This window comes from Myripristis murdjan, chromosome 10, assembly GCF_902150065.1.
Source record: "Myripristis murdjan chromosome 10, fMyrMur1.1, whole genome shotgun sequence".
Classification (NCBI taxonomy): Eukaryota; Metazoa; Chordata; class Actinopteri; order Holocentriformes; family Holocentridae; genus Myripristis; species Myripristis murdjan.
The window spans coordinates 29,105,936-29,129,708 of NC_043989.1; positions in this window are offsets into that span (position 1 = coordinate 29,105,936).

A 23,773-nucleotide genomic window follows, 5' to 3' on the forward strand; every position below is an offset into this window, starting at 1 on the left:
ATGTCTCGGGCAGATAAGAGCTTTGTGTTTCTGTTGTTTCTCAGAGTTTCCAAGGTCACAGCTACACAGAATGGAGACGGCAGCTTTTGTCCTGCGACTGAGAGTCAGCGGGTAAACAAAACAGGGAAACTCAGGCAAGGTGGGACGGGGTGTTGTCCCCTTCTCTCAGTTTCGGTAACAACCTCCCTTTCGCTTTTGAACATTCTTTCAGTTTCCTTACCCCGTCCCTTTTCCACCGGTCTCTCATCTCTTATTCTCTCTTTGCTTTCAAACCTCCACATCATCTCTTTCACCACCTCATTCTCCATCTCTCTGTACTCTCCTCCACTGTGTAAACAATTTTTCAGATGGTGGTTGTGTGTGTGTGTGTGTGTGTGTGTGTGTGTGTGTGTGTGTGTGTGTGTGTTAGTTCTCTGGAAACTCGCCGCAAATAAAGGGATAGGGTAGAGAGGCACAACTGGCTGGGGCTTAGCTTACTTTACATAATTGTTGCCTATAAATGCGTTTCCAACGTCAGGGTTTTAAGCGCCTGATATGCTTAACAAGGACAGAAAGAGGGCTGACGCTGTCGCAAGCCATCCGCACAGAGAGGCAGAGTGAGAGAGAGAGAAGGATGGAGGGAGGAGAAAACAAAGGGAAATGAGGGAGGAAGGAGAGAGCTAGGGCAAAAGAAAAAGAGGGAGGAAGAGAGAGAGAGGAAAAAGAACAGAGTCACCAAAGTAGAAAAGAGGTATTTGTACAGTGCACTGTACAGTACAGTACAGTATACACATGAATGACTCAATCAAAAGCCAATTCCTGAGTGTCAGTTGCTATGGGATACAGGCTTTTGGGTGCTGTGAGTTGTCTGTTATTCTAAGGCGAATTAAAGTGTTAAGAACTGCACACTGCATTCCTGCAGAAGCATTTTGGGGCTATATTAACACCAGCAAGCTTTAATGATTGCTTTTATCACCGTGCATGGTCCTTAGCACTTCTATTCTATTTCATGGATCGATGACCTTCACCGTATTAGGATGTGTGTTCTCAGTCTTTTGAATTGTCATTAATGTAAGTCAAATAGTGACCAAAACTTAATGAAATATGGACTGTGTTGTTTATATGTGGTTTGTATAAAAGTGTGTGGATGCATAACCTTCTGGTTTGTAGAAATAATTAAATAGTAAATCAGACTAAGAACCTGGTGTTGTTCTGAAAACTTTCTTTTAATGGGATAGGGAACTAAAATATGTATTTTTCATTTAAAAAATGTTTCATTGTCATCACTGGGTCTAGAAGACATCATGAAACTGAAAATAATAAGTCAGTTGATGCAGAGAAACCTGTTGGTTGATTTGGTTGGTTGACTACTGACCAAGCAGCAGGTTTGCAGGGTTTTACAAGCTACAGTCACACGTGCGGCATTTAGCACGGCATTTGATTTTACGCTCTTCCTGGATATAAACTAACCATTTTACAGAGGATTATTTTGCTGATGTAACACTCTCAGAGGAGGTGAGAGTCCAGACAATATTATTGCCCTACAAGGAGAACAAAGGCCCAACAGCACTGCTGGATTGGGTTGCTGTAGAAAATGCAGACCCTAAAAATTAGTTGAATTACTATGTTTCATTTCTAGGAAATGTTGATGGATGATGAGAAAATTATTCAAGAATAACACTACATGAGAAAATCAACTGTTTTTGCTGGGCCGACTATCCCTTAAACACCGCTGACTTGGTGCATTTCCTGCCTTTTCAATTGGTTCTTTTTCTGCACCATAGATACTCTTCATATCAATGTGTGAGTGTGGTGCAACAGACTTTTCTAAAGTGTTGTTTTTTCCACCACAAAGAGTTATGCTAGTCTGCAAGTCTAAAGAACTGTGCTGCGGGTACTATGGAACCCTTTTTGAGGCTAAATGTCTTCAGGTGCTTGCAGAGTGTATTTATGCACGTCTGTAAAAGCCCCACTGGCACATCATCAATTTATAATCTCCTATCACTGTTTTTGTGCATGAGCGCACATGAACGTGTGTGCTGTTGGCTGTGTCTGTGTATGTGTGCGTTTGCATGTGCACCACGGGGTATGAACCTGATATGAACCCTAGCTGAGAAACAATCAAGTGCAAAGTATAGGCTAATCTCTCATATCTGTTTGTATGTTTTGTAGATGTACGTGTGCATACGTAAATTCTTGTTTATTTTCTTATGTGAATATTTGTGTGTGTGTGTGTATTTGTATTTGCATGTTTTCACTGTAGCAATACAATAAACTAGAAAATGATTCAAATGGAAAAACAATATTCCTCCCATATCACTTCTTTCATAAACCCTACTTTTTGGAAACGTAATGGTAAACTCAGCTTTTTCTGAACTTACAATCCCTAATATGAGCTTTAATGCTGCATTAATCCCGATAGTGCTCCTCCCGGCTTTGTTTCTAGTGCACACTCCTCTAAGCTTTGCCAGGAACCCTTTGGTCTAGGACACATGTCAAACCATGTCAAACACTGATGACTTCACCTTCAAGCAGAGAGAAGAGACTAATCAGTGAAATCCCCTGGTGGACTTTTTGGTTGGAAGAAAAACCTGCAGCCTCTTTGCCCTCCATGGCACATGGTTCGACACATGTGGTCTAGGCTGTGTCTTACACCTGCCCTACGTTCCAATACACATACTACCATACCATTTACTATGCAAAAAACAGATTTAGTATGTCCCAATACATAGTATGTCAGATGTAGTATGCCAAGAGTACCAGTCAGATTTCGCAGTATGCCTGGTGTCCCCTTTTGCAGAAAAATGTGGGAGTATCTTCATGATTTTCTTGTGATCATTTTCCTTCTGGATGCCTAGTTCTTTGTTCTCATGTTCCAAGTAGCTCGTCCAATGTATTAACTTTCGATAATTATGAGGAAGTAATGTGTTTGAAAATTATATCAGACAATTAGACTGAGCAACAAAACGACACGATTAAAGTATAGGCACAATCAATAAACATTCATTTATGCAAGATTAATGACAGCATAGGATAATAAAACTTAATTTCTTTCAATCTATACTAACTAGAGTATAAAAAAGTTATTGCATAAAAGCTATGATGCCAGTTATTGACATACAGGGCAAAAAATATATATATCCTCGTATTGGACACTTAATCGACCTATGGACATAATTCACCTTAACATCCAAATGTATAGTTATGTGTCTTTTTGTGTTGACTCACTTACAGACTCCAGTGCGTAGCCATGATAATGCAGTGGCATTATGGGTAACACTGGTGATAAAGCAGCGGCTTCTTGTTGAGCTGCGTCTTGCAGCTACATGTCTTCAGCAGCGACATGATGTTCAACCAGTTGGTTAATGCAGCAATAAATGACATGCACGAGTTTGTGTAGTTAAAGAGTGAAGTGGCTGGATTTCTATATCTACCTTCTAGTGTTTGTTAGACTTGGATTTTTAGTTTTAAAGACATTTTTGTTCGCTATTTGGGTGTAATTTTTATTCTACTAGTAGTTTTACTGCAGTTAAAGCATTTCAGTCATTATTCGACAACCATGATTTTGTTCTTGTCCCAAGGTTTTTTGAGCAACATGATCCCAAGTCACCAGACATCTGTGAAGTAATGTAGACATGGACATTTAATGTATTCATTCATTCATTTTGAGAGCTGCTTTGCTGTCAGAGATATTTATCCTTTAACTTTGACCCTATAATGTTGACAATGTCCTTTGGCCATCATGAATGTGACTCTGAACTGTCTGGATTATGTTTTTTAAAAAAAATTCAATTAACAGCCTTATTTTATACATGAAACTGACCTTTGACCTAAAGCTTATGTATGTTCTAGACCTCCAGTAACTAAAATAATGCTACTATCATATTCCTTGTTCCTTTTCACCAATTTTGCCCAAATAATTATGCTAATTAAGAATAAGATGGTGTTAAGGAGGTCGAAATTGAGTGCTCCACAAAATTTAAAAAGAGTTGAATAAGGGAAATCTGTGCCAATCTTTTTTTTTTTAGTTATTTCTATAGAAAAGGCAAAGGGGTCGTTGATGCTAAGCTATTCATCTTGGATTCCATCCACAAACATCTGGAGGCCCCCAACAACATTGCCAGGCTCCTGTTTGCTGACTTCTCAGCGTTTAACACCCTGCAGCCTCACATCCTTGCTGAGAAGCTGACATCCTGCTTTCATCTGGACCACCAGCTCACCCAGTGGATTTTGGACTTTCTCACCAGCAGGTCACAAAGAGTGCTGGTTAACACCTTCTCCAACATCCTCCACACTTCTACTGGCTCCCCGCAGGGCTGTGTCCTGTCGCCCCTGCTTTACATCTTATACACTGATGACTGCAGGTCCTCTCAGCCAAATTGTCTTCTGGTGAAATTCGCAGACGATACAGTCTTGCTGTCTCTGCTTTCAGTTCCGACATTTCGTCATGGCTCTGCTTTGCAGGAGTTTGTCACATGGTGTGAAGACTCCTGTCTTGAACTTTATGCCGAAAAGACAAAGGAGCTGATAGTGACTTTTTCCAACAGGCAGACAGTCAGCTGAATCAGTCACTTCCATCATCCAGGGGAAGCAGGTAGAGGTTGTGGAAGAGTACAGATATCTAGGCACAATCTATGACAGTCTCCTAAGGTTTCCTCCAACACTGAGGAAATCCTCAGGAAATGTCACCAGAGACGGCACTTACTCAGGAAACTAAGATCTTTTGATGTTCAAAGTGTTCAAAGAGTTCTCATGACCTTTTACCACTCTTTCATTGAGAGTGTACTCACTTTTTCATTCACCTGCTGGTTCCATTCAGTTAGCCTGCAGAATCAGACCTGTTTGACCAGCATCACGAAAGTCTGCTCCAAAATCATTGGACTTCCTGTCAGAGCTCTATCCTCTCTGTGTGACCAACAAACTACCAAAATCTCTCACAGGATTCTATAGGACCCTCAACATATTCTGTATCCTGCCTTTGAATGGCTCCCATCATGATGCAGACTGCGCTGTTCCAACTGCAGGACACAGAGGAGGAGAGCCACCTTTGCCCCCACAGCTGTCCGGCTTCTAAACTCTGACCCCTCCCTGGCCCATCCCAACCCCTCCCAGTCCCTCTTGTCACTGACCCCACTCCCTCCATGGTCAGCTATAACTTACTGCACTGTGCACTTTATCAGTGATTAAGTAGGCTACTTGGGACTCTAGTCTACTTTTGCACTTTAAGAAAACTGCGCTTTTATAATGCACTTGCACTTTGCTATTTGTTTTTTATTTGTTTTTTGTCTGTTTTTTGTTGTCTATCTCTTTGATGTGTGCTTCTCCTGTGCCTTTTAAATCGCCCCTAGGGGATAAATAAAGTGGTTTGAATTTAATTGAATTGAATTGGATTGAACTGTGTTTGTGCTCATTTCTATGCATAAACAGAACATTTCCACATACCAACCTAATGAAACTGTATGAATCTAAACATGTCAAGGCCATGGGTATGGATCTGATAGCATTCAGTAATGTTTCTTTTTACATTGAGCCAGTTTTTGTTGCGATGCTAATGGACACTATGCAAAATCTGCACTCTGTAATGGATGCATTTAAAGTATTGCCAAGTACAAGACTTTAGTTAAAAACTAATAAGTAAGACTCTTGGGGATAAGATTCTTGCTGTCACACACAACCATAAAATATCTCTGGGGTGGATAAAGCTGTTGATCGATACCATTAACAACTGCAGTGCCAGCTGCTGAGACTTGTGGCTTTCAAAACTCCCCACCCACTGGCATTCCAACACAATTGTTTCCATTCCTTGGTTGCTGACAGACTAAAGAGAATCTTTAATAATGAGAGTGAAAGTACTTTGAACCTTGGTGAATGCCAGCAAGTACATGGTCTGGTGGCATGGTTATAAAAAGAGAGCTGCTTTTGCTGCCACTTCCATTGGCAAAGCCAACATCAGTATCACTGCTGTCACACTCCTGCTGCCTCCACCTCTCGCTGCAGCACCTCCACAGAAGGGGGGAATTGATCAAGTGTCAGGCATGGAGGAGGGCCCAGCGGATCAAGAGCTGCCAGAGGAGGCCGTAGAATTGGACCCCATCCACCATCCTGTCTTAAAATCCCCTTAGGCCCTTGGTGGCCACAGTGTGTATCCTCTTCCATCCTGTGCTGGCTGCTTCGCCTGTCTACTGTAAGCCCTATCGTCTGTCCGTGCCCCCACCACAGCTCCTCCTCTGGCGCCAGGCCTTGTTCAAATCCCAGCTGCTGCCTTGCTCTTGGCCCAGGGTCCAGTCCAGATAAGAGGATTCCCTCCCCCCCTGCAGTGCTTCCTGCCTCCAAATGCTGACAGTGCTGGGGTTAGGTTGTCAAATGTAGTTTCACAATAGTGTCATGTCCAGTCAGAGAATGTAATTTTCCTCCCTGAGTTTCCTCTCTTTCCGCTCCTGCTATGCCGCTGCCTGAGAGTTCATACAGCAACAGAAGCGGATCAGCAATAGAGACTAAAAAAGAGAGACAAAAAAGAGAGAAAAGAAAAAAGAGAGAGATAAACAAATCCCCCATAAAAACAAAGGTAGTGTAAGATACATAGAATAAAATACAACAAATTTAGTGCAAAATAAAGATAATAAAAGCAAGGAGGAGAAAATAACAATAAAACGCATAAAAAGAGGATAAAATTGTGACTGGAAGCACAAAACATTCAGTGAAATCAAATAAAATAAGAACACTAAGAAAAAGCTAGTCTGAAAAGGTACATTCCTCTGGGAAGCTGTTCCGATAGCTAGGAGCACAGACTCTCAATGCTGCCTCAGCAAAGATTTTTGTTCTGCACTTTGGAAGATTTAAACATCTCTTAAGACCTGAGGGGCCTTCCTGGTTCATAAATTGAAGGCATCTCTGACATGTAACTCGGTCCAAGGCCATACAGTGCTTTATGAACTAGTAAAAGAATTTAAAAATCAATATGAAAGCAAACAGATAACCAGTGTAGGAACTCCATCTGATCCTTATGAGCACAAAAAAAATATATATTTTTGGGATGGACCAGATAGAAGAGTATCACAAAAGTTGAGTCTACTGGTTATAAAGGTGTACTTTGATCTCTCTGTATTGCTTTGACCAAGAAAGGGACACTTGTAGATGACTTTTAGTTCAGAGTCAAACATGATACATAGTTTCTTATTTGCTGGCTAGTGGTATAAGTGAATGTACCTTAGCAGCAACTTTGTTTTCCTGAGCCTTTGTATCAGCATCCAAAGATTAATGTTTATCTTGGTTCAGTTTTGGGACATGCTGCAATTAATGTCTTTAATATGTTTAAAAAGGGCTTCAGCTAGCTTTGTGTCATGAGGGGACACACCAACAAACAGACATGTGTCATCAGTGTATATGAAAGGAAATGCCATGTCTCCTGATGACCAAGGGGAACCACATAAAGACTGAAAAGTAATGAACCCCAAGGTGGAACCTTGTGAGATACCACAGTTTATCTCTGACATTTTAGAAAAAAATACCCATCTACAAGCACATATTTATATTGGATAGATGTGAGGTTAATCAATTGAGCACAGACCCAAATGGACCAAAATATTTTTGTTTTTTTTTTTGTTTGATACACTATATCAGATTAAGCACTCAGATCCAGTAACATAAGAACTGAAGGCCTATAATTGGCATCCGAGTTAGCTCAGATGTCATTTATGACTTTCAATGTTAGTCTGAAATGACTAGGTACTGAGAGGTCTTAACTGCTAACAGTTGCTGTGTTGATTGCCATGGGGAAGACATCTGGCTGCAGTGAATGAATTGCATTAGGGTTTTGTCCAACAAATAATTTTAAATATATACCTTGTAAGTATAAGGAATATGATCAAGGGGAGAAGTTCAGGGTCTGGAAAAGTATGAAAATGCATGGAAAATGTATCTTGATCATCTCCAGGTCTTGATAAATATGGAAAAGACACAAACAGCATATTTTGGTTTTGTTCATGTTTGGAGCAGGCAATGGAGTATGTTTTCCACCAAGTGGGTGGGGTTAAGCGATTCAAACAACTGTCCTTTTGTTACATAGTACATAGACATCTTCTTATGTGTGTGTGTGTGTGTGTGTGTGTGTGTGTGTGTGCATCCAAAGCCTTTTAGTAAATAATAGGCTCTATAATCTGCTGTTGATGGAGCCATATGCCTCACTGCCAATGTTTCTATTTGCTCTGATATGCCATAGTAGAACAGTCAAGAAACAGCTGGAGACAAATGTCTATCTATTACACATACAGACCTCCCCTAATAAATTTGGCAACAACTTCAGTCACCAATTTTCATGCATCTTGTTTAATTATAAAGGTTTGAAATTTCTGTATGATGTAGATTACTGTGAATAAAATTGAATTATTTAGTTAGTTAGTTAGTTAGTCAGGGTTAACAAGGTTAACTAAACAATCATGTCAGTGGTGTTAAAAGGTATTCTTGGATTTTTTTTTGCGTGTTTATTAGGTTAGAAAAATAGAGATGTCTAGATGCTTTCCTGTCCTAAGTGTACATTTTTAATTTATCTCAGAGGATATCATGGTGTACCTGTGGTTTTGTTTTCCTCCATCTGCGTCCAGCAACCCTGCAGTCTTTTTAATGCAAAGGTATCACATCTTTTTAATGCAAAGGTATCAGCCTTAGTGTGAATAGAGGCTGGCCCTCACCTTTTCCTCTTTGATCGTGTGGGTTAAGGTCAAGTTTGGGTGGCTTGCCTCAATGAGTGTCACTGATCAGTCTGAGCCCATCCAGATTCAAAAAGAGACAGTCTGTGATGCTGAGTAATCAAGTCAGGCTGGATAATGAGCATTACTTCATAAGATCCCTATTAATTTATTTTGGCAAGACTCCTGGGGCCGGATTCTCTAAAAAGTTCTTACTAATAATCTTAAGACGTTTCGTAAGAGGAAAACATCAGAAGTTCATAAGAATGTTCTCAAGTGCTATTCCCCATTATTTTCTTAAGAACTACACATTATCTTGCGAACTTCTTGATTTTTTCCACTTGCAAACTTCACAACTATCTACCCAGGAAGGGCCAGGGGATCCATCCGGTCTCTCAGAGGTCTTTCTGGATTGCCCTCTCTAGCTGCAACCCACCCACAGCAGCACTTTGATTTGATGTTATAAAAGTGTTTTCTCAAAAAATGAGATACATACTTTGTATTAGACAGTGATGATATTACTAACCTATTAGTTAATAGAATCTAAATATAATTGACACTTGAGTGGTGATTGGTGGCTAAACAAAATGTCCTGATATAGACTCAGAAACAATAGCCTATATGTGTCTAAATACTGGCTTAGATATTAGGCTGAATTAAAGTTTAGATAACGATTATCTCTGTTAGCTTATACAATGTAAGTAACGTCTTAAGAAAAAAACATAAGAATAAAGTTGCGAGCATTCTTAAGATCTTTTGTTTGGGTTCTTAAGATATTTTGTTTGTGAATTCAAAAATATCTTAAGATTCTTCTTAAACCCAAATATAAGAAAAAAGTGGAACTTAAGAGGAAATTTAATCGTAAGAACCTGTAGAGAATCCGGCCCCTGGTCATAGGTCCACTAAATGGAGTAATTTTAAGGTTCCTAATTTTTGACCCCCAACAACATTCTGTTGAGTTTAGTTGTAATATCTGAAATTATGGGGTGCATAATGCATGACGGATAGTCATGCACAGATACATTTTCCAGTATTCTAGGGCAGGATTTAAGACCCTCCCTGTTGTTGAAACGCAGTCCAGTTACTTTTTTTTTTTTTTTTTTTTTTTTGAATAAAGCTGAATGGCCACAAAACATTTTGAAGTTGTCAATTAAAGTTATGCATAGCTACTCTGGCACAGACTGATCTGAGTCATAAATTCAGACGAGAGGGCAGTTAAATTTTTTCCATGAGTGAGTGTGAGTGAGTGACAGGCTCAGGAGTGGAGGTAGTAAGCAGTTTTCTACTAAAGTGTCCTTGAGCAAAATGCTGAAGTCTCTCTGGGTAAGATCTTCAAATAAATGCCCGAAACATTAAAGATCCACTTTAGTCAAGCACTTCCCTATTACAATGCAGCATATATTTTGTTAGGTCTAGAGGTGCTCTATGTAATGGATTTAGTGAAATAAAGTATGCATTTTCTGTGCTTCTACCAAACCATGAATGAAGTAGATTGAAATACAACTGCTCTTATCAGCCATGGAGTCAAGTCAGGAGATAGGGAAGACACACCTTTTATGATCAAAGTGTCAAATAACATTGTGCGGTCATCAGAGGGAGGGAAGCACATGAATATACTGCCACGTAAGGTGCTCCTGTTGTGTTTCTGTCATCATTCAGGAGTGTCGCTGCTGCTGAAAATGCATGTACCAATAGCCTGGCCTGTAAGTAGCCTGGGAGAAGAATCAGCAAGCTCATGCTGTATTTGCTCTGGCAGACTGGTCTGTCCCCCCTCCTATTCAGACAGATTTCCATCAGAGCTGGCCTGGGTCGGGACGACCACAACCGCTCATCTAATATGGATGCCATTGAATCATTTTCATAAACAACCAAGATGGCAGCGGCCCATGTTGTGCGATCGAGCATCTGATAGATCCACAATTGCAACAGTATTAAACAAACTGGACAGAATATGTTCTCTAAAAGAGGAACAAAAAACTACATGCTGTAGTCTGTTTACGTTTTTCAGTCGCTAAGCACTACATTGCACATTTTGTTGCTCTGATATGTTGTTGATCTATCCAATTGTGCCCAGAGGCATTTCAGTCTTCAAACACTGACGATGCCCCTTGGGAATCGAAAAAGAACAGAGAGGTTCCAGACTAATTCACTTTTGCGAACTGGTCTGGTGATGCCAGGCTAGCCTATAACGCGCTGGGGCTTCGTTATCCATGTTTGTTATCTGTGATTGGTACTTTGTGCTTGTGTAGTGTTATCATTATTGCCACTTTAGGAAGTGAGGTCACATACGTCCACATGCTGGTCGGTCAGTCATTGGCTCAGCAGTTAGGTCCACAGCAGCACATCTCAAAGTCGACCTGAAAGACAGCCATGAAATTTGGTGACAACATTAATGCTGGCTGGATGAAAAATCATATTATGGTGCTACCAAGGGGCTCAGCAGGGAATCTGCATTACAAACAACAAGTCTTATGTTTTTTTTGTTTGTTTGTTTTTAAAGAAAACATTTGTTGGTGAAATATTTGAAAACAAGCACGTTGTTTGGAATGCAGTTATGTGTTTATACATTTCAGGTGTGCAAAGATTCCTTCACAATGATGATAATGAGAACACACACACACACACACACACACACACACACAAAGACCTGAGATTTGATGAGATGGTTTTTGGAAAAAAAATATACTATGCAATAAGTTTTTTTTGTTTGTAGATAGATAGATGGATAGATAGATAGATAGATAGATAGATAGATAGATAGATAGATAGATAGATAGAATATACAAGAAAGACAAAGAGAGGAAACGCCCAAACTAGACAGAGGAAGATAAGAAAATATGCAAGGATCCAATCACTACCTCTGTCATCCATCTGTGGGTGTTTGGCCTAAGGGACCCCTGGCACTTCTCGCTGCCCAGGGGACAATGCACTGAGCTGGGCAGAAGATGAAAACATCCCTGGCAGAGGCCCCAGAGTCTGGCTGGGTGTATGAGTGAGTGGGCGGGAGCCAGGGGGGCAATAATGCTATATAATCTGGGCTGGGGAGGGAGGGTGGAAGGGGAGGAGGGAGGGAGGGAGACGGGAGGGCATGGGAGATCAGGGTGGGGGTGGGAGGGTGAGGGGTAGATATAGACCAGGAGAGGAGAAAAATAACTAACTTTAGTGAGAGATAGAGAGATGGGTTGGCTTGAGAGAGAGCAATTGACTCCACAGAGGAGAAAAAAGAGCAACAGAGCAAAGGAGCTTTTATGATGCCTTCAAGCGCTTCTGGTAAGCTCCTATCTCCAGGTTTGGAAGTTATTCTTATGACTTGTCATCAATTAAAGTGCTTTGGTTTGGAAACAATAACAAAATTGACCCTGTAATGAAAGTAATATTGGGGAGGATATCGTTTTAATTGCGAAATCAAGCCGCAATAGGGCTACTTTGTGTAGCACATCTGGCGTGTAAGCAATGGTTTACTGGATTTATTAATGCAGGGTGCAAAGGAGTGAGATCTGCACACTGTTAAGCTCCTAATAAATAATTTTCTTTATTTTTTTTTTGTGTCAGTATTTCAATTTGTAATCAAAGCTTTTTTGCAAGAAAAATGGTGCAACATCACCTAATCAGAACTCATGTCACTTGGAAAATTCCCTCTTTCCCAGTTATATTTGCCACTTCCTTCAGTAGCTCATGCATGCTCTGTGTGTAATTATGATTTTTTCCAATAGCGCTTGAAGGCAGCATAAGGGTATGTCAGCATGACCTCCCCTCTGAAAGCGCGTTGTCAAACACGGGGGCGTCGAGACCACAAGCGATGTAAGTCATCACCATGCTACACTTTGAACATTCAGCCAACCTACATGCCAGCCATCTCTCAATGTATAGCAAAGAATATTCACATTGGAACTCTATTATGAAGAAATACTTTGATCGCCATGGGGTGAAATCCAAGATGGTGCTTTTCACCATTTTTAAGATGATTAAGAATTTATAACTTACATGCTGCTGTTCTTTGCCAACCGCAAGTGCATCATGTGTTGTTAAGATGAAGGATCGCATATTCACACACTGAAAGGTAATTTAGAATGATGAGTGTGATAAAAAAAAAAATTTAAGGTTTACCAGCAGGTGAGTAAAATCAAGCCTTTTCTCTACCTGCCAAGGAAAATCAAACCATGTACTGTTAAAATGGATATAAACATTCACAAATTTTATGGCATTTTATTGAAGTGCGCAACAACATCCAGGGTTTGATGCAACAAAAATGATATCAGGACAGGAGAGCTGCACGAAATTAGACTTAAAAGTTTTAAAGTTTAGAAATTTGCGTCTTTCATTTTTTCATCAAATTTCTTTAAAAAACAACAACCCGAAAATATAATATGTTCACGGTAAACTCAGCAATTAAAGCGAGAAAGGGCACGGCCTGTCACAGACTAAGCCGTGAGAGGCCATGTATTACAGTGATCCTAGAGCAGCTAAATGTATTGGTAGGCACAACACCAAGCTAAGCAAAGCTCTGCTAATATGGCAATTTTTATGAAATCATTTATTTTTAATTGACAATAATTAAATGTTATTTTTCAGGCCAGGAGTAGTAATTTTGTTCTAGAAAGAACATTAAAATGAGCTGTTATAGGGTCACATTTGTGTGCTGAGATATCAAATATTCCATTATTTGTTTTTAAGTTGACAGCGAATCACTTAATGTGATCATTTCCCTTGTATTTTACTTGCAAGGTGACTCAGCCGATGAGAGCTGACGACCACAACTGTCCGTTCTATACTGGACATATTTCCTCAACAGTTTGTCCAGTCATCATGAAACTCAGTAATTAGGTTGAGCACGGGCCAGGAAAAATGTCTGCAAATGCATTTTGAAATTGATTAAAAGACATAGGCACAAATGCCAGAAAAATGAATCATTTAATCTGCTTTTAATCAGCTGAATTTCATCCCATTTAGTACCAATGGTTATGGGCCAAGTATTACTCAAAATCTACGTGTCTGGTTTGGATTGGACCATGTGAGTGTGGCCTGTCATAGGTACCCTATAACTGAAGGTGTTTTTGGATGTCTCCTGAAACCAGCTAGTCTGGCAAAGTTATCACACTACAACAAACTAACAGTGCAGGCAGATCTGACTGTTATTTGCAAGTGATTAGATTGTATTTCACACACATCCTCTTCATATCTGTAGGAATGTGGGTTGAATTGCATTTCAAACCACATACAAATGTGGCTTATATCAGCCAAGTCTCACATCAAAATCTGTCATAGCTGCGTTGACTCCCCAGAGCAAAGTGTGTCAGCGTCACGTTTTTCCTTGATATAAAAAGCAACAAAGTCTGTGTCAGAAGTTATGTAGGGTTAGGGTGACCATATTTTCAAACCCCCAAACCAGGATATTCCAGTGCTGCACACTGATGCACACACATGTATGCACTTACACACACATCACAGGTGATTTCATCAGAACAGTTATACCAGCACTTAGCACACCTACTGAGTGCACCTTTCAGGACCATGGACAGCACCTCAGCGACCCTGGACCCGGGCTTTGTTAAATGTTGGAACCAAGACACGCAATAAAGTGCCTGTAGAGCAAGACGTTTCTGTGGGGATTTGCAGAAAAATCTTTGTTGAATATGACACCAGCGGCTTCCGAGGGGTGTAGTGTCTAAAGTAGAGGTCAGATTGTTGGTCATAGTCACTATACGCAGGGTGACCGATGGCTCAATCAACAGGCCTTTTGTTCAGGAGCCCCGAGTGCCAGTCTGGGTCAAATTGAGACCAATGGTTGTTTCTTGCTACTGTCAGCTTACTAACATCACTAGTGGTAGCTTGCCACCGTCAACTTTGGCCTCTAGCTAGTTCGCTAACATGTTTGTGCATGCATTAACATCAGCTAAAAACACGTTTGGACACAGGCCAATAGAAAAGAACAGGCCAAAAAACAAAAAACAAAAAACAAAGGCATGTTACAATTTTAGAGCTGCTATTTTGACACTGATATATTCTACTTGTTTCTTTATTCTCTTTTGCTATTCACACTTGATAAATTGATCTGGATATGCCAAAAATCAGATTTGGGCCGCAGTCCAATCAACGCCAAGCAATCTCTATCATTTGCCACCATTTGCATTTCACAGTTGTGCCTCACATTACACTATGAGCCAATCAGCGACATGCCACCTGCTGATATCAAAATTACGCCGAATTGCAAGACATAGAAAACTCATATCAAAACAAACTTTTTTTTTTTTTTTTTTTTATAGGGGTTGCTGGACAGTTGCAGCCAGCTTTGAGCTCTCGCCTTGCTTTGTAGCTTGTGTGGACACTTTGCTTTTTTATGCTGGTTGAAGATAAACAGAAGACTAAGTGACTTAAAAGAACAGCGCTGAACTGCAAGTCCTGCTGTGATAATGGCTAACATGACAAATCTCCATAAACCTGATGAGACTGGTTGCAAATGTGGAACCACAAGCACAATCAAATGAGACATGAATGCAGACATGAAGCAAGCTACTGATTTTTACAGATTGGAGGAACGTGTTGCTGTGCCACTCAAAGCTGTTTATTGGCATTGTGAATGTTTGTGCAGCATTTGGAATCACTGATCAAAACTTCATGCAAGATAATCAACCTTCTGGGAGAAAAGCTAATCAAGTAAGATTTAATTTATATGTAAAGTGGCTGTTAAAATTATGTTTTAGAGGTGTTGCTGAGCAAATTATTGAAATTGCAAATTGTATTCACAATGAGCCAGTTCCAAACATTTATCTGCATACCAGTTTTTAAATTACATTTGCTCGCAATAGATACACTGCAACAGCTTTCCATCTCTGATCAGTTATTGCTGTACATTTATTATATTAATTGATGAAGGCATCGTATCTGTTTTTAGAATGTACAGAATAAGTGTTATGCCACAGGTTTTTCTTGTTTTTGTTTTTGTTTTTGGCCTCCAGGGGTTTCACCAATTTGAACCAATCTTTTTCAAAGGCCTTGTGCATTTTTGTCTTCTCTCCAGGATTCATATGTCATCTTTGGTTTTGAAAATCTCTGTTTCTGGGCTCTAAAGGTTGGCGAGTATGTCATCCTTCTCTTCCTCTATCCATGCCATCCATTCCTTTTTCCCTCTGTCCATCCCCCCCTCCTCTTCCATCCATCCAGGCCATCAGTCTATGAGTCAGTGTTTTAGAGCCTTAGGGAGTCTGGCAGACTGTCTACCACTTCATCACTGACCTTCCTGCTTCAACCTCCTCCTCCACTTTTTCCCCTCCTTTCTCCCCTGCACTCTTTTCTCCACTTGCTCATTTGCTTGCTGACCTCTCCTGTCTTCTCTTCTTTTCCTTTCCTTTCCTCCCTATCCACTCATTCGCTCTCTGACCTTTTCTGTCTTCTCCTCCCTCGTTTCTCTCTCTTTCTCTCCGCCATTGACCTCTCCCTCTCTGCTTGATGGTCGTGCTCCCTCTCCCTCTCGCTTGCTCTCTCTGTATGCATGTTGATGAATGTGGCGTGGTGGCCGGCACAATTACTCAGACTTGTTCATTTTCATATAAAGTGTCATTGCGCACTGCGCAGCCAAAGTGCTGTGGAGGAGGGAAGGAGCATATTCGCCTGCTTTTTATTAGTAGGTATTAGAGAGATTGCAGGGACTTGCTGCAGAGAAACAGAAAGGAGAGAGAGAGACGACCAACAAGAAAAAAAAAATAGAAAATATAATGATATGGAAAAAAGGGTAAGCCGGCTGTAATGTGCCACACTTTTGAATGAAAAAAAAAAAAAGAAAGAAATTTATAAACTTACCAACCTGAGAAGAGCGGCTACAATCCTTTGGAAATATCACATCTGACAAGAGTTCCATTTGCATTTTAACATTATTATAGGCATTTTATTTTTTTTCACCAGGTGCTCATTGCATTGTCTGCAAAAAAAAAAAACCTCTCCACATTGTCCTTCAGCTACCTCAAAAACAGTGCTTTATCATTTTAAACCATTCCTTATTTAAACTAATGAGTCCTGCTATTCACAAGCTAATGACAGTGCTTGCTGCCAGCTTTGTCCAATATAGGAGGAAGGTTGTTGATGCCAACAAGCCGTTTTTCAACTCAGGCACTCAGCGGAGCCCAAACTTCCACCAACACTGAAACTACACCATCCTCTGGGTTTTTATTTTTCAACAAAATGGTATGTGAATAAAGCACGGTGGAGTAGCTGACTTGGAAGTGCCGGATGTCGGACTTTCCAACCAGCATGTGAATGCAGCAATGGCAATAAGTAAAAACTAAAATCTTTTATTGGTGAAAATCCCAGAAGCGGATCACCACCAAAATTTACTCAACTGATCCCGGGGCCAAGGGCTATCTGTCCAGATTTGAGCCAAAGCCATTTGTAAATTTCTAAGATATCATGGAAACAAATGAACACACAGACAGATGGGTGGCAACAGGACCTCCATCCAACCTCATTGGCAGACGTAATGAGCTCAAGTACCAATGCAGAATAGATCACTGATTCAATATTTAGAATAGCCTGGTTTCCTGGAGGACCACATTCATATTCAGATGACAATGTTCAAGATCCAACCCTTAATTTGAATGTTCAGAAAGGGCTTGGAGTCCTCTGACTAGCGGGGTAAAAAGTGACTTTAAGTTTAATGCTTTCATTGTATTGGCTGGACAGACTTTGTGTGGAATCCCTGTGGTCATAATTGAAGATTCTGACTTTATTTAACCATAACAATCAAAGCACAGCATAAAAAAATGTGCCAAACAAACCCTCACAAGATGTCACCATTGTAATTTTATGGGATGAATAAAACCGCAGTATGAACAAAAAGACTTGAGTGGTGTGACTCAAAAAACATTCAAATGTTAATACTTTTATTCTTGCCATACCAGCATGATTATTTGAAAAAAGAAAAAAAAAAATCTTGCTTTCTCCCTGCTTTTTCTCTTGTCTGCTTCTTCTTCTTCTTTTCTTATGCATGACCCAACCACCATTTTTTCCCCCTTGCCTAACAGACCTGATTACAGTCATTAAGCAGCTCCACACCCACCACCACATTGCCTGCAGGGCTGATGAAACCACAGCCGCTTACCTTGAATCTGTTTGTTTTATGGAGACACTTTAATTTTTATGGTGTACAGCTGTTTACCTATCGAACCACAGCAAGAAATACACCGAAAAGAAAAATAAAATAAACTGACCAGGGAAAGGAGAAGGTCACTTATACTAAACACTCAAACCAAAGCTGTGGAGAACACTGCATGGTAGCACAATTACCTCCCAATTATTAATTAGCTTTCAGGGATGGTCCTTGGGAAGCTCATTTTAAAATTTTAATCCGTTGGAGATTAATATTTTAAAATTGTTGTTAACAGTGAAATCCTCTGGAAAATGTAGTCATGTATTTGCTTAGTTTTAACAGTGGGATAACACAAACCAGTGGCCGTCCTTTGAATTTGTCATGTCATGCTAGTTAGCAACAACAGGGTTCAATATACCTTATTACAGTATAAAATTATTTCAAATGTATCAGTTTTTCAGTTGTGTAAACCTTCAGGTTTGACTGGTGAACTCTTGACAACCTTGTCGTGATGAAGTTTTTTCAAGCAAATAGACACAAATTAAATTTGTGTCCATGAACACGCATTTTCCTTTGCGGCTAGCTTGTTAGTTTGCTAGCTCCCAAGCGGTTAGCTTGTTACCTGGGGAGCGGTTAGCTTGTTACCTGGTAGTCCAGTAATTTTAGGCCAAAATTGGGGTCAACCTAGGATAAATTGCAAGAGAAGCAAACTCAACTGATTTTGTATCTTCAGTTTGTCCTGAGTGAGGGAAAAAAGTCCCAGGAAATCCCATTGGTGGAAAGTTTTGAAAATCACCTATTTAGGACCACATATTACCAAAAAACACTGTTTTTAACACACAGGGGAAAGGGGTTCAAAATTTACTTTCAGATATCACTATAAAAATTCACAAGTTGATTGCACACACAAAGACAAGAAAAAAAGTCAATTACAAGTTCTTTGAATTATTCTGTTTACACATGCATATCACACATTATCTGATTGGATGTGCGCTAATAAGGAATATAAGGAATAAATGCCAGAACAGATATTTAAACAGTGAATTAAAAGGTTACTATATATACAGTAACCTTTTAATTCACTGTTATGTAGTAACCTTTTAATTCAAGGTTACTATATATATAGTAACAACAAAACAACAAAAAGGAAGGGAAAAAGGAAAGGACTCAGCCGATGAAAACGAACACTGGTCTTTGCATCAGAATCAAACCTCAAAATCAAACCCTGCATTGAGCCATCCGCCACCTGATCTACCTGCTAATGCAGATTTGGGGCCCTTTTACCTCACAATATGTGGTACATGCAAGAAATATACTTCCAGTTGAAATACATTACTTTTGAAGTTGTACTGTCCCAAAAAAAATGGATGATCCATCCATGGGCATGAATCTGCACGTTAAATTTGCATGACTATATCACAAACTGCCGTGAGACTGGACTGCTCTTGTACGTTGCATTGACAGCACTGCCAATTTAATGTTAAAGGTAAGGCCCTCGGCAGTTTGCCACATACGTAGCTTGTTAGCAGTGCTAGACTATCACAGAGTCATACAAGTCATCAAAATATGAAATGTGTTGGGATGTGAACTTGACCACCTGATACAATAAGTTTCATATTGCAGTGTTATTTACAATTTTTAAACTGACATATATTCTAATTATCCACAACCAGGTTTTGAAGTAAGTGTAATGGATTATGTTTTTTAATCAGTCTGCTGTCATCTCACCTAATCCAGTTGACCAATATACAAGATGTGATATAATTATACCTTGTGCTATGTGAATGCTGATGCAAAGCTTGTCTTAGTTAGACAGAAAGAGAATGGGTGAGACAGAGTATTAGGGATTTAAAGCAGGCACCTTAGACAAGACATGTTTGATCAAATCAGGCCCCAAATGGCTCAACATTAAGTTCTAGTCCAGGGCTACACAACCCGTGGCCCGGGGGCTGCATGTGGCCCATGCATCATTTTTATGCAGCCTGCCACTGTCATATAATAGAAATATTATTTTTCTATCTAATTATTGACTTTCAGTCTGTGGACAATTCATTTCTACCACTAACCACAAGAGGGCCATAATGCATAGGATGATGTCATGAACCTGTTTTGACCTACTGACCAGAAGTGGGCGTGCCTCACCTTACGACCAGTGTGGGCTTGTACATCAGCTATGTTCACCGTGCATTGCGTATCCGTCGTATGAGAAAGTATAACCCGGGCTTTAGTGTTTGGAATTGAGTCCTCATTTCATCGCACTGTAACATCAAACCAAAAAGGAAGATAGAAGTATCACATATCACTGTTCACATGTAGTGAATGAAGCTTGTTTATTTAATAATGTTCCAAGGGAGTGTGATATGGCCTAATTTCAGTATTAACCTCTGAGCAAGCTGCCCATTCTGTTCACATTTTGGGAATAAAGCCTCATTTTGTTGTAACCTGATCATTTCATCATTAATCATTGCATGACAATCTTTTATTCAGTGAGGTTTGGGCTTGGATGGAAATGTAGCTGTTTTCTGTCTGTTTCATTAATTTTTACGCTAGTCATTTAGCCTGTGACAAAATTATTATTTAAACGTCCAAAATAGGACAGACATTTTCAGCTTGCGGCCCTTGGACACAGCTGAATTTTGCTGAGTGGCCCCAGAGCCATCTTAAGTTGAGTAGCCCTGTTCTAGTCATTCAACACATTCCAGCAAACACAGTAGATTGAAATAAATGTTTTCTAACATTTGCAATGCCATATTTTTAGCATTTTTTTTTTTTGTTATTAATTAATCACACCATGTTGAAAGATGAATGCCAATGCACAAGACAGCTTTATTGCACCCCATCACCCCCACCCCCCACCCCTCATTCCCACCCAAAAAAAGTCTTTTACTGTAAATCCATTTTCCCAAAAGGAATATATGATGAATCTCATCTCCAGAAGCTTTCAAGGAACTTTCAAAGACATGACACTAAGTATTCTGACTTAGCAGGGGGTGGTTGAAAAGTCTTTTGAATCAATAGGGAACAGCGCAGCATACTGCAAAGGAAAATAGATGTCTGTCTTCCTAGTTGCTGAAGGTTTCAAGTATTCCCACTTCATCAGACAGCACACAAAGACATAAAGAGAAGTAAATAAGAGTTTGAGTCCAGCTTTAACGAGTGATGATGATGATGCAGGCATACAGCATGCTCTTCATATCCACTGATAAAACTCTTGGATGAAGAGCAGTGTTTGCAGTCTAGTCTTGAAAGCAGCCCATCAAGCTTTTCACAGACAGTGTGGTGCGGGAGGTGAACGAGTTCACGTCCACTTGCGAACACAGCTTTTCCACAATGTGATACTGTAGCACTTTAAAACATCTTATGAAAACAGCTATTGAGACTGTCCTGAACTGATATCACAAAGATATTTAAGTTCTGATTTCAAGGCACAGCAATGCAAACTACAAATGCTGCCTCAAATTAAATTTCTGAGGCCGCTGTCCCTCTGTTCCATGTTAAAACATTTGCTTGGTGCTGTCATTTTGATGTTCAAACTAGAATTCACTGGTGAGAAGAGTGAGTGACTTTTTACTCAAGATAAGATAAGATATTCCTTTGTTAGTCCCACGGTGGGGAAATTTCACAAGTAGAAGCACTCTCACTTTTCTGTGCTATAACTGTGGTACTGGTGGTAGGAGAAGCACCGCAGTCCTATTGTAACGATTTGAATGCTAAATTATGTTTGAGATGAATTCTGAACATTTGAATACAACAACATACCTTTCAAAAATACAGGACAAGGAATATTCCTTGATACACATTAAAACTGTAGTTTCTAATTTAATTAAAAGAGAATCCAGCCCATCACTTCCATACTATTTGCTCAGTCACCTCTCTGAATAACATGAGCAACCTTTTGAGGGAAAGTCTTTGGTAACTGAGTCTACTCAATCACAGATTTAAAAAAAAACAGAGGACCCTTGAAAGCAACTGGCTGCCCCTTTCAAAGCCAGCAATAACACACAGCTAGGCAGGAAGAGATAGCATACTATGTAATCAACAGGCAGGTCAAACACAAACTCATCTCAGTGAGTGTGTTGTTGACCGTGTGTGCTGGCTGGGAGAGTGTGAATGTGTATGCATCTGACTGCCAGTACAGTGAGGCTGCAAGTATGTATATGCGCGTTTGCGAATGTGTGTGTGATTGTGAGCAGCTGTTTGCTAATCCTCCTCCCATGGATTGCAGAGAAGTTATCTTTCCTGACAGAAGAAAGGCCCGGCAGAGGGAGGAGGTGTTCTAAATTCTAATCTCTCAACGGTTTGTCGATAACGCTGCTGGCGTTTTCACAGCCCGCTCCGCTCAGAGCTCCGTCAATTGGGTATACCCAACACAGACTGAGATATTTCCCACACACACACACACATACGTGGACACACACAAACTCTCAACACTTCTTTATTTTCCTTGTGTCCTTACTGGTGATAAGGGAGGAAGGGCAAAAAGAGGTTGTCTCTCTCTTTCTCTTTTTTGGAAAGCAGGAACTGTGTGCCATCCTGTGTGTGTGTGTGTGTGTGTATGTGTGTGTGTGTGTGTGTGTGTGTGTGCGTGTGTGTGTGTGTGTGTGTGTGTGTGTGTGTGCGCAGCCATCCTAAAAATACTTGAGGAAGCTTCACTTTGCACTGTAGGCTTCATATGTGTGGCAGTGATGCGCAGCTGCTCCTCCTCCAGCAAAAAAAAACAAAAAAACAACTGAATTCTGATTCTGTTCTTGTCTCAGAAGGCGTACGAAATGATCCAGCAACCAGTTGATTATGGCTTTTCTGTTAACCGTATTCATTTATTTGTGATGCCATGACCTCCTTGGAGTTAAAGTAAGACACATGCAGGATGGATGACGGCGACATCTATTTCAGAGCTATGTTTTAATATACTTGTTATAGGAATTAAATCTGTTTGGCTTGGATTCTGGCTCTCTAATACCGTTTTAAATGGCTTCCCAACCCCAAAAGCCCCTAAAATATTTTTTTCAACATATTGACATTGCATTTGTACATGAAAGGAATGTTTTTTGATAATTGTCGTAAGATGTCTCTTCATTATTATTATTATTTTTTTTTGTTCTTCTGTCTATCTGTATGTCACATGCGATTTTTGACTGCCTATTTTGGATGAAACTTTGAGTAAGGATGGATTCTCACACTGTGGTCTGGCATTTTGAACGTGAACCTGGTTGGCCCAGCACAGCGTCACCACCCGGCCAACAGGATGTTTGGGTTCCAGGTAAATGTCTTGGACACTGTTGGGTCAAATTCAATGAACCTTCGGGGAATGATACAGTTTTACAGCGATATCCAGCTCTGAGAAATTTTTAATTAACATGTCTGATTACACGGTGACCAATCCAGATCTTGAGAAAGACAAGCTTTAGGTATTTCTGGTCTTCATCACAGAACTTGAATGAAGTAGAAAAGCCCGTCCAGTTCAAGTCAGCACAGGATGGTTGGAGTCGTAGCCATTTTTATGTGCACTGCTGCCGTGGTACCAGGCACCTGTATCTACATATAAATCAACTTCCAGTGAGTTGCTGACTCCCTGAGGTGAGAGGTCGTGATGTTGGGCTCAGGATTCAGGATTCATCTTACGATTCAGCCGCTGTGCATTACCCATGTAAAGTTAACACCTTTACAGCTAATTTCAGATTTCAGTTGAGTTTTGACAGCTGTCTGAGCACTCACGTGAAACAGCATATCTGAACAGTTCTCAAGCAAGTGTGACACTTTACAGCCCTTCTTACTCAGAAGGGCTGTAAAGAGAGGAAGTTGAGTCTTACGTGGATAGTTGGTGGCTTTGTCAGAGTATTATCCAAGAACTTTGTTTACAACAATGTAACTAATTGGGATTAACTGCTCACATCTGAATAGCTAAAATTAGCGCTAGTGTGAGTAGGATATGAATTAACTGCCATTGATTATGGACGGAATTTGACAGTTAACTCAACAGGGTTCTCATCATCGTCCCAGCTCACCAGCACATTACATGGTAATTAAATGT